At 43.7% G+C, this 16,154-nt stretch overlaps 1 protein-coding gene across 4 annotated transcripts in view; it reads right to left on the bottom strand.

Moving 5' to 3' along the window:
* GRK5 (G protein-coupled receptor kinase 5) overlaps nucleotides 1-16,154 on the bottom strand; it is a 165,048-nt gene that overhangs the window by 97,122 nt on the left and 51,772 nt on the right. The window lies entirely within an intron of this gene.

The raw sequence follows: 16,154 nt of genomic DNA, 5'->3' as shown, positions 1-16,154 counted from the left end.
CATTGCTTTCTCTTTCTCCACACACTTCTAGATGCCCCTCTTCTGGTCTGTATCAATAAGGCAGCAAAGACAAATGAGATTCAAACACATGTATTTATAAAAAAAACCTCTGAAATCTACTCTTTTGGCTTGGGCCTATTTATTGCTCTTCTCAAATCAGAGCACCAGACCCTCACATCCACCTTTTCTTGAGCACATCTTTCCCATTCTTTTAAAACTTACACCATTTTCCTTCTTGTTTGAACAGTTCAGAACCCCACACAGAACCTCACTGATACAGTGTCCCAAAGGCAGTGTTGCTCTGAGGGCCAGCAAGGCAAATGTATCCAAACTGGGCCCCAACCAGTAAAGGCCACATTCCCAGCCTGTGTCACATCATCCCTTGCTGGGACTACTGGAGGATGCACTGCTGGCAGGGCCAGGCTCCTCTGGCCCTACGAGGTCTAATGCAGGCCAAAATGCTGTGTGTGCTGTCCACTACCAACTTTGGGTGGGCACACAGCTGTAAAGCAGCTCAGTCTAAGAGAGCATTTCTAAATTATTCTTCCTCTTTTTTTTTTTTTTTTTTTTTTTTGCAATTTGGGTGTTTTATTCCAGCCTTGGCTTCTCTTTCAGGTCTGCCCTTCTTGCCCCATGCTCACAGCCCAGGAAGGGGCAGCCACCATGTCAGCAGTGCTGCAGTGAGCACAACATGCAGGCTGGACCTGAGGTTTCCTTCCTGGCTCTTTGGTGTGTCTGTCCTGCTCATAGCAACTTTCCCTCTGAGCCTGAATGCCCAGACGCAGTCTGTGATTCTCCAAATCAGTATACCTACTGCAATTTAGCCCCTGCTCACAAAATTTGATTCACTGGAGTCTATTTTACATTCGTGGCACATTGAATGACTAATTCAGAGCTGAGTTAATTCTGTAGAGAGGCTGGTAGAGTCACAATTGCAGACTGAGAGCGTGTTGGGTACTACATGATATTGCAGGCTAAATTAGGTGTGTTGACTCAAAAGGTAACAGACTATTACAAATAAAACATGAGCCCTGGAAACGATTGCTCTCTGTGGGGCATTTCTGATCCTGCAATGTAACCTCTGGCACTGAAGTGCTCTCTCTGCACCTCACCTTTTATTCCTCCATTTTCAGTGACCAATGGTTTTGTTATCAAAGAACTTGCCTCAAATTATTTTTAAACCTATTATTGACAGGAATTTACGGCATATCTACATCGTGCAGTGTAATACAGAGCTATCTGCACTACCAGCAAAGGAATTGGCTTGTTTAGACTATCAGCACAGCTATGTTGCTGTTTCCAGGAAGTGGTCTCCAGTAAAGCACAGAGGTCTGTGAGTGCCTTCACATCACGCAGTATTATGCAACATAGATGCACTCTTTGGGTCCATAATGAAATCTTCCTCAACTTCCCTTCTTCAGTGCATCCAAAGCACTGCTGCTAAAGTCACTTCCTTTCTCATCCCTCCAGTCATGACACTGGAGAGGCCGTCTTGCCCTGATCCTGCAGCACACATCACTTGGTCTCATGTACTGAAGGTTCTAGGGATGCTCCAAGGACCAACCACTTTGTGGGCTGGGGGAACATTGTGATTGTCTGCTCATCAACTCTTCTGGAGTGCCCAATTCTGCCCTGGTCCCCAGCTGCTGCCTGGGTGTGATTAAGCATCCCACAGTGGTTTCCATTGCTTGTTTTCCCTGAAATTTCACAATCCTGCACAGCTTTTCTGCCACCTCCACTTGCCCTTCTTTCCCTTACTTTCATGGCCCTTGCTGCACCTCCCTTTGTGCTTCTAGTCCCACGCCTCACCCTCTGCCCTGACATACTCTGCCCCCTCCCTTCTCACACTCTTCTAGGGAGTGACCCTTTGGGAATTCCTGCCTCCTCCTCTTCTTCAGTCATTCCCTTTGGTTTCATTGTTTTCCCTGAGCTCTTGCTTCATGTGCTTCCTCACACTCATTTATCTTGTAAATTTTGCTTTTTGCTACTTGCTGCCAAACCTCCATGGGAATTAAATGAATGAAGCAGATATTTATTAGCACTGGGGGAGAGATGGGAAGGAAGAAGAGGGCATGGAGGGAGGGAAATGGCAGGGCTGGTGTCAAAACAGAGTGATCCTCCTTTGACAGTCGCAGGATTCCAGTTGGGATTTCTGGTTCCTTAGGCTGCCACAAATACGTGCCCCCCCCTCGCTGCCTCTCCTGCTGCAGAGGTCCCTGCCTCTTGTCAAGTAACAGACACAGAAGGGTGCTATAAGAGTGGGGCAGGAGTTCCCTGCTTAAGATACCAACAGGCATTGGAAGCAGCACAGATGATGATAAGCTGTTGGGCAGGGGCACGTGCAAGAACAATAGTTCCAAACATTTCTGGACAAAGATGGATGAAAGAATCTGTTAGGCTTCATCTGCTCATCACAGGTATTTCTTCACTCACTGAAGTCCTTAACTGTAGGCCAAAGACTGGATGGAGTACATCTGCTTCTCCAGCCACCTTTACTGAAGTACCCACAAAATGGTTGCATCTATAGCAGCACAGAGCAGTACAGAGCACACCACAACAGCCCTTAGCACTAAATGGCAGCTCTGAGACTGGAACAAAGAGAAAATGATCATATCAATCCGAGCCAGAATATTTATAAATTGCACACTATGTAACATATACATTGATATGTTTGCATTGGATGATGCATTTCTGACATAAAATTTTCATCAAAACTGGAGAAGTGCTCAATGGTCCCTTGTTACAACCATGATTGATGCAGCCAGTGCGTTCTCTTTTGTGGCCATCCTCCAAAAATAAGCAGTCTTGCCTGATGAATCATTTGCTCTTAGCTGAGTATGAAGTAGCATTACTATTTTGTCTGTGACATCTTTATGTTAAAAATTCTGATCAACTGCTTTAATCGATCTGACCTTTCTGCTCTCAGCTTTTCTTGTGGAGCCAGCAGGGCTCCAAACGTTAATTCTAGGGGGTTTGAAGGACATAACACAATGAGACAGCTGAGATAGGGTAACTTGTCTAGCACAGCTAGAAGTTAAAATGGGAGGTTTCTCTGAATAGGTCAGTAACTGTGCAGGTTGCAAAGGGAAGCTTTTCACACATTGTCTTTATTGCTGCCTTTGCACTGTCTATTCTGGACAGAAGGATTTGCAATCTTCAAGTCAGCTTCTCAGAGAAAGCTTGACAGATGTGCTATGTTTTATATGTGAGTTTCATCACACAAACTTGGAGGGGCTGACTGCTTTAAAATGTTGGCTTGCTGATAATGACAAAAGGTGAGCTCCCAGCAACAGCAGGAAATATCAGCTCTACTCCCTTGTGTTCACTTAACAGCCCAGCAATTGCGAACTATGGATTGAATCTAATTCTCTAACATGTCAACCAGTCCTACAGGAAACAAAAGCATTTACTCTACGTTCTCCCTACTAAAAAATACATAGTGTTTTTCATATCATCTTGTAATGTCCAATAGGACTCAGATCTCTTGTGTATAAGGAGAAAGACATAAGCAAAAGCACAAGTGTAAAACATTTGGGAGCAGGAGCAACTCTCAGCCTAAGGTCCCTACTTTTTTGCCTCCGTTGGTTAGGATATATTTATTCTTCTAATACTCTGAGCTAAAAAAAAAAAAAAAAAAAAAGTACTTCCTTATCGTTAAGCTAGAGAGATACTGAGTGTCTTATCCAAAATGCCAGGAGAAATCAGGGATTAAGCTAAGAGCTAAAGCCTTGAGGCTGTCAACCCTTCTAGCTGCACGATCAAGCCAAGCTTCTGTTCAAGCTGGTTGAGGATATTTCATGCTATGGAGTTAAATACAAGGATGGGGGATGTCATTCCAGCACCATGCCTGTAACATATTCCCTTCTCACCTCGTTCCACCATGTGGCTTTTAAGCATGGATGAAGTGGCTTCACACTTTTCTTCCCTTCCTGTTCAAGTTAGCAAGCCTGCATCACACTCAAGTTCACTGTCTTCACCTGTATTATCTGCAATCTAATTAACATGAAATCTAGGTAAAGTATCCACAGATCTACAAGGGAGGACTACAGTTTGTATGTTCCATTCTGCAACAGCAGACAGGCTCTCATCCAAGTCCTTCCCAACAAAGGTGTAGAGCTCTGTATGTTCCAATTGCAAGGCCTTAAATAGACAACACGAGAAAGCAGTGAAACAAACACACAAAAAACCTAAAAGTCCAAAAGTCATGGTTAGCATCCCTTTTTCTCATTCAGTCTACAACAGAAATTCTTCCCTTCCCCTTGCCAGGCTTCCTTTACTCACTGTCAGGATTTCTGCAGCTATGTGCTACCCATCCACCTGCCTCTCCACACCTCTAAAGGCTTTCTTATTGGCACCCAGGAACTGCCACATTAGACAAAACAAATGCAGGCAGCTTCAGAGGGAGGTCTTAATTTTATTTTTTTTAAGTATGTGGAAGGCAAGACCTTTCTTCCTTACCCTATTAAAGAGACATAGCTAACAAAACATGGAGGCAGTGTATGCTGTTTAAATGCATAAATGTACTTACACTCCTGGGAAGTACCCTTTTTTTGCTTCACATGGGTATGAGCCTCAGATATTAACCATGTATTCATGAAGAAAAATAACAGCAATCTGACACACAGAACTGTATTTTCCTGGAGCATCTCCTCCCAGTGAGAATGAATAAAACTTAGCCCATCAGTTTTCTCTGTGAGTTCTCTATATCTTTTGCAGCTAGCCTCTAAAACAAACATTCCATCCTTCTTTATGGGGAAGCTCACCCAAGACTGTTTCTTATTAGTCCCAGCTGCGCTCAGTCATCCCAGCAAATGCAAATGGTTTGTTTTCAAAGAATGAAGGACACTGCTTGCTCTCTGCCCCTTGCCCTGCCCTTGTCACCTGGGAGAAAAAAAATAAAACAGGAACACTGTTTCATCCTTACAAGATCTCCAGTGACACTCCTGATGGGCAGGAGGGCGTGAGGGCTGGGTTTTGGAAGCAAGTCAGTGTCCACCATCCACTGGAACACAATCTTTCCACAAAGCAACCTTTAGAGGCTCTGATTTTTAAGATGCAATAAAAAGCCCACAATATGCCCTCAAAAAAGAATAACATTCATAGATTCTCTTGTTGATGCTAATCTGTCTGTATCTCCTGCAGCCTTTTTTGATGAACATGACTCTGAGAACAGTCACAGCCCATGATAACGGTTTCGTGCCCATCTTCCCCGCTGTCACGGCATGTTTGCACATAAATCATCCACACGCTGCCACAAATGCATGAGCCTGACAACCACTGCGTAAACCATCCTATTGCTTTTTTGGAAACAAACAGCAGATGCAGTTCATGTTCAAGCCTTCAGAACCACAGAGATGGGAATTTTGAGAGCGAAAACAGAAAGTTCTCCCCAGCAATCAGGCTGGCTTTGCAATCTGTACTGGTTACCAGCACACCACAGGGCAAAATGCTTTGTTTACAAATGACATCTAACGTTCTAATAATGCTGGCTTACAGAAGTCATTGTTCAAAAATAAATATTTATGGCAGGAATTATTTCAAAAAGAAGTCAAGTAGAACTGCAATACCTATGAGTGACTGAAACTTGATTTTAATAACACATTTTGTATGTTAATAATGTGCACGTTAATATTACCTTTATTAACAGCAACTGCCCTGAAGCGGCAGAGGACGCTGAGATTAGTCTTTGAAAACGGGTCCTCAGGGCTCGATTCTTGCGTGTCATGGCCATACTGGCACTGTTCTAGGAATATAAAACAGCCTTTGCAGCAGCTCCCTTCACGCCTAGTCAGAGCACATTGAAGAGCTTCTAAACAAGCTGAAGAGAAAAACCACCTTTAATCTTTTCTTCTTTTCTGCTGGTCTCGACTGGGCATTCAAAATAGTGGGGTTCTCCACACCCACCTGCCTATATCCTCCACTGGGCAGTTTTAAGGCACATTTGAGATTACTTATTTCAGTGAGTTATCTTTGGGTTTTATGGGCCAGTTCACACATGCTGGGAGTACATTTCTCTGCTAAGCATGCTAAGCGGGACTTTTCTGGTGATGTGATTTCCATGAATACACTTAAATTTTCCCCTGGGTAAGCACCTTCAGTTTGTCTGTTATGGCTGTCCTCTCTTTTATGCCCCGTATTTTAACTGCGATGAGCTTATCTGAAGCTGACAAGTAAGCCAAAAAAAGATCTTTGGCCTTTGTGCCACAAAACTAACCCAGAAGATACAAAATACATTGAGGACTTACAACATATTGGGGAAAAAAAAAGCACCAGTAAATCTTATAAAAACAAAATCAGCCACCACCTAAAGCACTAAAATTAAGCACAGCCCAGATTTTTAACTTCTTATTCCTGATCTCAAAGTGAACAAAGCTACTGGCACAAATCAGGCACATTAGCTATGTTTGAAATGCGTTAACAATGGGGTTCAGCAGGCTGTTGGGGTGAACTGGGGCTGACAGCTTCAAACTGAGAGGTACCTGGATAGTATTTGATGTAGTTGGCAACAAGAGGAGAAGTAACAATGCAACAAATTAATCTGGAGCCACTGTACCTCTTTGGAAGCTATTTTTGGACGTGTAAGGTCTCCTGGCAGAACATGAGGAGGCCATGACAATTGAACCCAGAAGTACAGGGAGATTTTGTCCATCAATGATGTAGGTAATAGGATAATATTTGCCTGTAACATTTCAGTATTGATGATCCCTATGGGTGAACAGCCTTTTGAACAGAGCTGTTGGAAATCAGGGTTACCACCCTGCTAAGAATGCTAGTATCTCACTGAAGTTCTGCCCTGAAATGGAGCTGAGTCAGTATTTCAAAGTTCTAGAAAATTCTGATTCAAAGACATTAAACCATTTCATTTTGATAACATTGAGTCATCTCAGTCCTCTAATGTCAAAACATTATCATAGAACATATCAAATAGAGTATTAAGATATATCATTGGAACAAAATGGGTAAGGTAAATTGACATTCTTTACTTTGCTGAAATGATATTTCTATACTGTCAAAAAGAAGATGGAAAAAGCAAATGCTCCTTTCTTTTAAGCAGACACTTTCCTGTAAACCCTCTCATTTTTAACAAAGCCTAGTTCTCAGAAAGGAAGATGCTTTTGTCATAAATGTTCTCAACCATTTCATGTTTTGAAGCACATGAGAACGGAACAAGGATGTGGCCTTCCCATATATGAATGCTCAAGTGAATCAAAATCCTATATTCCTTACTAGTTCCCTTTCGTTAATTTGCACCGCTGTCGTTTACGTTGTCTGTAGGAGACTTACTTCCCATTCTTGCAAAGAAAGAATGCAAATCCCAGCTCCAGAAAATGTGCTTGAATAGGGTTTGATAACATCTTTCCAGGAAGGAACTGCTCCTTAAGCAATGGCTTCTTAAACTTATGACCTGTTCTGAATATTTATTATCCTGTTTTGGTAACATGTATGCAAGCTGCTAACCAAAGCCTCAAAGCCCAGCCCTGCAAATGCAACTCCACCCCCACACACAGTCCATGCACAGCCCAGTGCCCCTGTAGTTTTCCTAGGAACACGTATGGTGTTCTTGGGCTCAGGGGTGCTCATCAAACAACACAAATATTTTGGGGGCTGGTCTCTAAAGTCAGAGTATTGTTGCAGATCTTTGCTAGACAATGAAATGCCGAGAAGTCTGAACAGGCTCCGCAGACTGCTGCTCCTCATTTTGCAGTTTTGATGTTTAGTGACACAACAGCAAAATGGGCAGCACAAGAGAGGCTGGAAAATGGAAATCTGGACCTGGCACAGTCAAATAAGTGGGCTTCGGCTCTTCTGAAAATTCTGGTGCCAGTTGTAGGGGGAGAAGACCCAGCCCTCAGCTTTGAATGCAGGTTCCTCTGTCTCTGTCAAAGAGCTGTGTGGGTTTTTACTCCTGCAAATACTTCTGCAGTCTCTAAAAAAAGAACTTAGCCTCTGTGTTCCTGACATTTGAGTTTTATAAGAAATATTTCTGAACTGTGGGGAGGAGGTCCAGCTGGATAGGAGGTGAGGATTCAAGTGCGTTCATGTCGTCAGACTGTAGACAGGCTCTGAGAATTACGTTCTTTTCTGTTTTTAGTCCTCACCTAAATAAACTTACTAACAGGGCTAACGAAAAGAATTTTAGTAAACATCAAGAAAAATTAGTGACTTGAGACAGGCTGTTTTATTAGGTCTGACTGATTTATTAGTTCCCCCTAATTGGTGAAACTGGTAGAGCTTTGAGATGCTGTGATAAGAACTCAGAAATCCAGATGTGTTTTGCTTTCCATACATAAATAACAGCATGCTCTTTTGATTTAGATGACTTATTTCTGAGAAAAGCAAGCAAGAAACAGTGCAGACTTTCCATGAAGGAGGCAGAAGAACAAATCCCTCATCAAGCATCTGGATACTCCATCTGAAGGTACTCAACTCTGCTCTCTGGTGGGCACATATACCAACCCCCAAAATTTCAAGATGCTACACACAGGTCCCAGATCTGCGCAGAGCCTGAATTGAGGTGATGCTGCAGCCCCCCGTGTGCTGCCTGTGCACACAAGTTCTCTACCAAATTGATGCATTGCAATAATCTTTCCTCCCACATTTAATCCCACAAGAGATCCTGGCACAGCAACAGTGCTGATGTGGATGCATGAGTGGGAAGGCACTGAGGAAATGTTATCAGGTGTCTGGTACCTTTCTATCTCAAAAAATTTCTGTATTTTTGCAGTGGCCCACAGGATCATTACATTGGTCTCGGTGCAGAAAGATAGCCTGACAGCCATAAGAAGTGTCCTTCCCTGGCCTCGGCAGTGATGTTTGGCTGGATCCATCCTCCTCTCTCAAACATTCTCAGACATTTGATGTAAACAAGCTAGAAGCTGTGAAAATTATGCTGGGAAGCTCCTGAGAACACGCATACCAGCTAAAACACCACCAGAACTGCATTAGAGGAGCATCTCAGCTGTGACACCTCAGTGCTTCTGCTTTCAGAATCAGACAGGAAAGTACAGAATCTTAATTTGTCTTAAATTGAGTCACTCTCTGTTTGAGGTCAGGATCAGCCACATTTTTCTTTACCACAAAAGCAGATAAGAACCCTGTTCACGTTTCTGGCTCTCCTGTGGAATACCAAGTCAGATTCTCACATACAGATGTAAGCATAAAGCACAAATTAATCCTAGACATATGGTTAGGGAACATGGAGAAGGGAGTGAAACCACCTCCAAAATGCTTGGTTTGAGTGAGCATGAGGATATGAACTGAGCTGCAGCATTGCAGGAGGTTGTGGTGTGGCTGGTGCAGGAGGATGAAAGAGCTGGAGGAAGAAAGACCATAGGGAGAGGGAAACAAGGGGGCAAAAATAAGACAAGAGGTTTGACTATGCATCTCCTATATTCTTCTCCATAGCTAGCAAGCCTGGCTTTAGCCCTCTCATCTCATCCAAAAACAGCACACCAACAAGATCTTTCTGTGCAGACACACTCTGCTATACTATCCCTGAAATCACAGAAAATATCGTCCTCAAAAATCACTGACAGCCCAAGACATTCTGCTAACACAATTGCATGCATCAGCATTTAGGATCATTACTGCAAAAGGTTACAGAAGGGATTCAGGTTAATGGAGGTAATCTGTGATTATCTGATGTACCAGATTGCTTTGCCAGTGACTCACACGTTCTGCCACAACAGATCGCAGCTGCAAATAGCTCGCGGGATGGAGCCAGCTCCCAAGCTAGGAAAGAGTGTCCTCGTTGTTCAGAGAACCCCTGCAGCACAGAGTGCCGGGGCACTGCAGGCGTGTGAAAGCCCGTGGAGCTTCACCGATGGAGTCGAGAGGAGCGGAGCAGTACAGTCACTCATTCACAGTGTTACTATAGCTACCAGCTGAAGGACTCAGTAAGAAAGGCAGAAATAAAAAGGGAAAATTAGGAGGTAGAAGACAAAAAAGAGGAAACTTGTTGTAAAGCAAAGGCAGAGGGTTCCTCCGATTAGCTAATGATGTGCTTCAAAAGCAGTGGCTGAAAAATGAGGCTGGAAAGCTGCGTGGCACAGGCGTCAGATGATGCAAATGGCTCTCGGCTCTCCTCTCACCCACCAGCACCCACCCAGTTGCTGGCGGTGGTAAGCACCATTTTCATACACACAAATCAGCAGCTCTGTGCCAGTAATGGATTAACTATTTCCCCGTAGCCCGCCAAGTCCTGAACCTCACTTGTGCTCCCTGCAGCCCTGGGACCAGAGTTAAAACAAGGCAATGGTATAGCCCAGGAGCAGTGTGGAAACCTGGGAGGGAGAACAAGAGCAGCTGTTAATGATGAGCTTCACATTCATTCTGTGCTCAACCTTGGCCCCTGCTTGATCCCCACCTGTGCAGTGGAGCTGGTGCTGAAGCACTGGGCCAGTGAGCAGCTCTGGGGCTCAGCACTGCACGCTTGGTGGTACACAGATCCCTGAGCCTGAAGGGCGAAGCACCAAACTTGTGTCTGAACATCCCTCTCTAGCAGTCATGGTGGTGAGGCTGGCCATTAGACTTGTTTCTGTTTCTATTTCTTCTCAGCTCTCAAAGTGACCCAATACTGCTATGGAGGCCTTTGATGGTCTTAGCTGACCTGATACAATGGTCCCTCCACCAGTGACTCCAGGAGCAGGAAAGATCTAGATACTGTCATAGCCCGAAAGATGGAAAAAGAGACAAAAATCATCAAGCAGTGATCCCACACCACCCACATGTCCCAGTGTGTGCACCTCGACCCTGGCTGAACACAGTTCCAGATGTCCAAGGTAGCTCAATGCACCAACAGCAGCTGCAGCAGGGACAGACACTAATACGTACATATATCTAAATAAATGCATAATTCCTGCTCGCATGCCTTCCTGACAGCCAGCTGTTGCCTCTGCTTGCTGTTATCCTTGCTTGGAGATTAATGTCTATGTCTAGGACAGCTTATTAGCAATTTTTATTACAAGGCATATACATCTGGCTGGTGGTGGGCAAAAGCTAAATCCTGGAATAATTAAAACACTAGGACAGCTCACAGGGAATGACAAAGAGCAGATATCTGCAGGGTCTTTACCCTGTCTCTGAAAGCCAATAATGGCATGAGGTCAGAGATCGCTGGGCTTAATTGTCTGACGAATTAATGGTGACGAATGTCTGTTTTCCCCTCTTGTTAAAACTGACACCAGATTTTTCAGGGAAAGCAGAAGGGCATTTGGCCACAAAGGAATGTTTTGATGGCTGAAGCTGAGATTGTTGCCAGCACCAGCCCCTCAGACCAGCATGGGTCAGACCCTCTTCCATACGAATTGCACAGAACTGCTGTTGACTCCAGCCCAGGACTGAACCTTCTGAGCTCAGCCTAGCAGCTGCTGATTGTCACGCTCACTTTGGAAAGAAAGAATGTTTGTTTGGATTTTGTTTTAAATATCAGATCCAGGTCTTCAAACAAGTTCTAGAAAACACAAATTAGAGGAGTGTGACCTGCATCATAAATGTCAGCCTGACTTTTCTGCCCACTTTGAAGACAAGTCAATGCTAGGGAAAAAAAAAAAAAAGAATACTAAAATGTATTATAAAAAGAAAAATTTCTCCTAGCATTTTCCCGTTCCAGAAAATTTTTCTCCTTCATTGTCCTGTATACCCCCTGCTCAGCCAGGCATTTGTGAATAATAAGTGTCATTGTGGGAGGAAAAACAAAAACGGGAAATACTAGGGGAGCATTTTTATCCAGTTAGTGACATTTTGTGAAGTTGGCTAACAATTTTCTATTGAAACAACTTGTTCCACAGTAAGAAGGAACTCTGCTTTCTGACTTGCTTTTGTTGCTTAAAGAAGGAGTCCTGCTTACTGACTTGCTTTTGTTGCTCAATCTCATTTCAATTCTGATCTTAATGTGGAGCTGTAGAAATAAACATGAAAGCTTCTCTTTGTTCAGGTGCTTATGTTAGTTTTGAGCTGTTGTGAAATAGGTTGAAGGGCACATCTTTCCCATTCATACGAATATACGTGAACCTCTCTGGTGTTTAATTTAAGCTACATAAACAAGGAACAAGCACTTTCTGAATGCTGAAAATACAGTATCAGCCCAGCAGCCAGTTTCTACAGTCACTCCTTACATCTAAGTCATTCCCCTCATTACAGAACATGCTGATATCTTTAACTAATATCTGTAATACACAAGGATGTGTAACATTGAATTAGACTAAAGTCTGAGTATTCTTTCAGAAGTGTGTTTCTAGAGAGGTCATGTTGACCACAGACACACTGGTTTTCAAGTAAATCTGTGTGCTTGGTCTCTGACTGAGCTAATTATAATGGTGCCTTTAGTGCTGCTGCCTTTATGTGTCTGCCAGCACATCCCTAACAAACCACTAGGCTCATGCTTTTCTAGCCCAGATGGAAAAGTTTGATTATAAGGTCAGAGTCAGTTCTAGTTCCAAAGCTTGCAGAGCTTCAATTAACGACAGAGGAGGTTGTGGCTAGCCATTATTGAACGTGTGTGTGCTTGCTTCTCACTCCTGCTGCTCATCAATACCCAAGAGGGAAGGGCTGCTGGATCTGCAGTGCCAACAGTCTTCCCTAACACAATCCTAAAGGGCTAAAGGAGATGCCTGGCTCTGCAGGTACAGTTTACTCAAAGCTGTGCAGAGCAAGCCCCGATTTAAGCAGCTGGATCTGCATGCAGGGACATACCACTTGCCTACTGCAGGACAGCCCAAGTCAAGTGAACAGAGGTTCTTCTGCAGCAAAGCCAGAGCTGCAGATCCTGAGCTGTTTCAGCAAGGCAGGTGGACAGGGTGCCAACCTTGCCAGCCATGATGCAGTTGGGCAGTACGATTATACTGCTGGGTGCTACTATAACAAGGGGCAGAGCACCACAGCACTGCTGGTGTGTGGCCAGGTACAGAGATGGCTGCATAGAACCAGATTCTGATACACACCGATGGTTTCAAGCTCAACAAATCTACAAGAAGACACTGTGAGAAATTTTCCATCCTGGCCCACATTGTAGGTTGTTATCATCACTCTTTCACAGTGTCAGAATAGAAAGAGTAATTCACCTATCGATTCAGATGGTACTCCATTTTTTAAATTCACAAGAGCAAAACCCCAGCAATTACACAGAAAATCCAAGTTTCCTTATGTCATTCAGCTCCCCTGGTGATGCAGCGCTGTGTGCTGGCAAATGCCAGCCCTTGTGGTGAGGCATCCAAGTCCAAGTGGCACATGTGCTATTTCAGCACCTCTTGGGATCGCTCTGGGAGACAATGTAATTAATATTAGTGATGGCTATTTAACACATTCCATGGGGAATCTACAATCTGTGCTTATGGAACTTAAAACCACTTAATGCTCACTTCCTACCAGTTTCAGGTGTCTCCTAATTTTAAGCTGTGTTTATAGGCAAAACCAGTCAGCCACACTTCTCACTGAGCCAAACAGTAGCTTAATCATTTGTGTTAAATAGGAAACGAATGACTGAGTACTGATAAAGTTCACAATTATGCTTTTGAGGAAAAGAGAAGTGACTATGGAACAATCTGATAACAAGAGAATTTGCTTCCTGCTTAACTCGATATTTATAAACCTTCTCCGTAAGGGGACAAAAAAAATAATTTCAGCTGGATAAAGCTAACATTCTAAATTACGTTTTCAAATGACAACAAAACCAGGACCACAGCCAAAGTCCATTCTTATGGAAGGACACACTGAAACAACACAGGGCAGGAAGCCTAGGGCTCAGGCTGCCTGCACTCCTATGGCTCAGGCTCTGCTGTGTTTGTGGACATGCACGGAGCTGGCATGGAAAGACTGAGCTTGACCTTTCTGAGCTCCCAGAAGTGCACAGCCAGAGTGCACAAGAGGTGCTGACTGCGGAAGGTGAATGCAGGATTGTCCAGGTTGTGCTGTCTGTATTGGATGGGATGAGCAGATTTCACAAGTTCCTTCCATCTCTAGTATACAAACCATCAGCTTGTAGGCAAGAAGACATGGAATTTCTCTGAAGCTAATGGCTAGACTTTCAGCCTTACCATACTTGGAATTTCAGTTATTTTCCATGCTGTTGTATATTCAGTTCTCCTGTAAGGCAGGCAATGATTACTCTACAGCCTGACTGGCATCTCAAGAGTAGTCATAGAACTCAGCCGTAACAGCCTCAAGTCCAGTTGTGCCAAGTACGTACAGCTCCAGCTGGTGTCAGCAGGAGCCTTGCATGCCAGCAGTCCCTTTAACAAGCCCCTGGAGAGGAGTATAGAAAAGAATCCTATCTTGGGTGTCCCCTCTGCATAAAATAGTAAATGCAGATTGCAAGTGCTGATTTCTAAGACTTCCTGGTATGGAAGCTTGTCATGGGTGAATAATGTGGGAGATGTGGAAGAGTGTTTAGAGTTACAGTAAAAATAAAAACAAATTATTTGTATTTGTGCCTAAAAAGGCAATGTTCTCAATTATTTGAAAGAAAAATGTTTATCTTCCAGAAGTAGAAGAGCAAACATGGAGGAGGGAGGGGCTGGGGGAGTGGAAGGTACATCTACTTTGTTTCACATTTTCCACCTCAGTAAATGACAAAGCAGATTGCACTTGGTTGTCTTGGCTTCAGGTACCGAGTAAAATATTTCTGAGTTGCTTTGAAAGTATATTAATAAAAATAATAAAATTAACACATCTCTTGTCTTTTCAACAGCGCCCTCAACATTAGAACCCCAAAGCATTTTGCAAATAAAAACATCAAAATCTTTTCCAGCTTAAAAATTAATTTTGCCCTCAGATAAATTTCCATGACTTTTACAGTCCTGTTGAGACACTCCACATGTACAATTGGGAAAGGAAATTATCACAGACATTTTAAATGTACAATGCCAATTAGAAAAACCAAATAAAAACAGACCCACTTTGTTGAGAAGCTTCACCGTTGATATTGTCAGAAGCACTAAGATAACTAGCACAGCTAGAGTTTTGAGGGAATAGAATTCCTTCTCTACTGCTTCAATCAGCCTAGATTTGAAGAGGGAAAGTGGAGGATGCTGTGCACACTGTGTGCATGCAGGTGTTGTGCGGATCCCTCCAGGAACCTTGAGCTGTGGCTCAGTTCTCACCTCATTTGTCAGAGGGGTGGATGCTGCCTTACTACAGGAAAACAAGCAGCTTTGGACAGCAGAAAGGCCTGCTGAGGGAAGGGCCAGAGCTCGCCCTAACAGAACACTTAGGTGTCTGCACAGGAGACACACAGCAGGAGCTTAACCAGAGAACCCTCATGCTTCATCAGACACCAGAGAATCCAATGGTACCAATGTTTCACTGCTGCCTCTACTATACATTGTCTACAGGACAATGTGTTTAACATCTGCTTTTCTGCAATGCCTACAAGCCAAGTTCAGGACTTCTCTGCAGGAGGCAGTGCACAAATCCAGAGCCCATCTGTTCCCAAAGAGCTCCCTGCTCGTGCCAATGCAGCCCTATGACATCCCTCTGTCACTGGGGACATCGCCTTTGCTTCCAGCGAAGGTCCCTGGGGCTCTGAAGGATCACAGTTGTCCAGTTTACCGATTAAACTGGTTTCTGGGGAAAAGGACATTTTGCAGAATGGGGCAGTATTACTGCAAAACCAGGAGAACTTGCCAGGAAAAAATACAGGGCTGTAAATGCACTGTTGTCCCGAGCTGTCTAGATTTCAAATAGATTTAATAAAAACATGATGATCCAAAAACAATTGCAGAATAAAGTGAGTCAGAACAGTTGTTCCCCTCTACTTTCATCCCGTTGTCTCCTATTTCTGTTGTCCTCAGCTCTGTATATCACTACCATATCAAATATTAGATACTTGTTTCTGTTTCCCAGGTTTGTCCCCTTTTCACCTCAAAACCCTTGCTATAAAAATCCACCAACCCTTGATGTCACCTTCAGTCTGCCACCTGCCTCAACCTGAATGGTTCACAACGCACTCTTCTCCCCAAAGCAGTGTTGTAAACAAAGCCTGCAGCTCGTTCCCCCAACTCTTTGAGGGAAAGGCCTCTGCAGCGTGCTTCAGACTCTTAGTCCCTCTCACTTCTTCTCTCTTCTTCTGGTCCATGAACGCTAAATTCCTTTCTGCATTCTTGTACACCTTTGGTAAGCAGAATAAGGAGTATAAACCTGCATGATTAGCACCAGCA

This window comes from Meleagris gallopavo, chromosome 8, assembly GCF_905368555.1.
Source record: "Meleagris gallopavo chromosome 8, MGAL_WU_HG_1.1, whole genome shotgun sequence".
NCBI classification, from domain to species: Eukaryota; Metazoa; Chordata; class Aves; order Galliformes; family Phasianidae; genus Meleagris; species Meleagris gallopavo.
The sequence above is the reverse complement of the archived record's forward strand: the minus strand, read 5'-3'. Positions and strand labels throughout refer to the sequence as shown.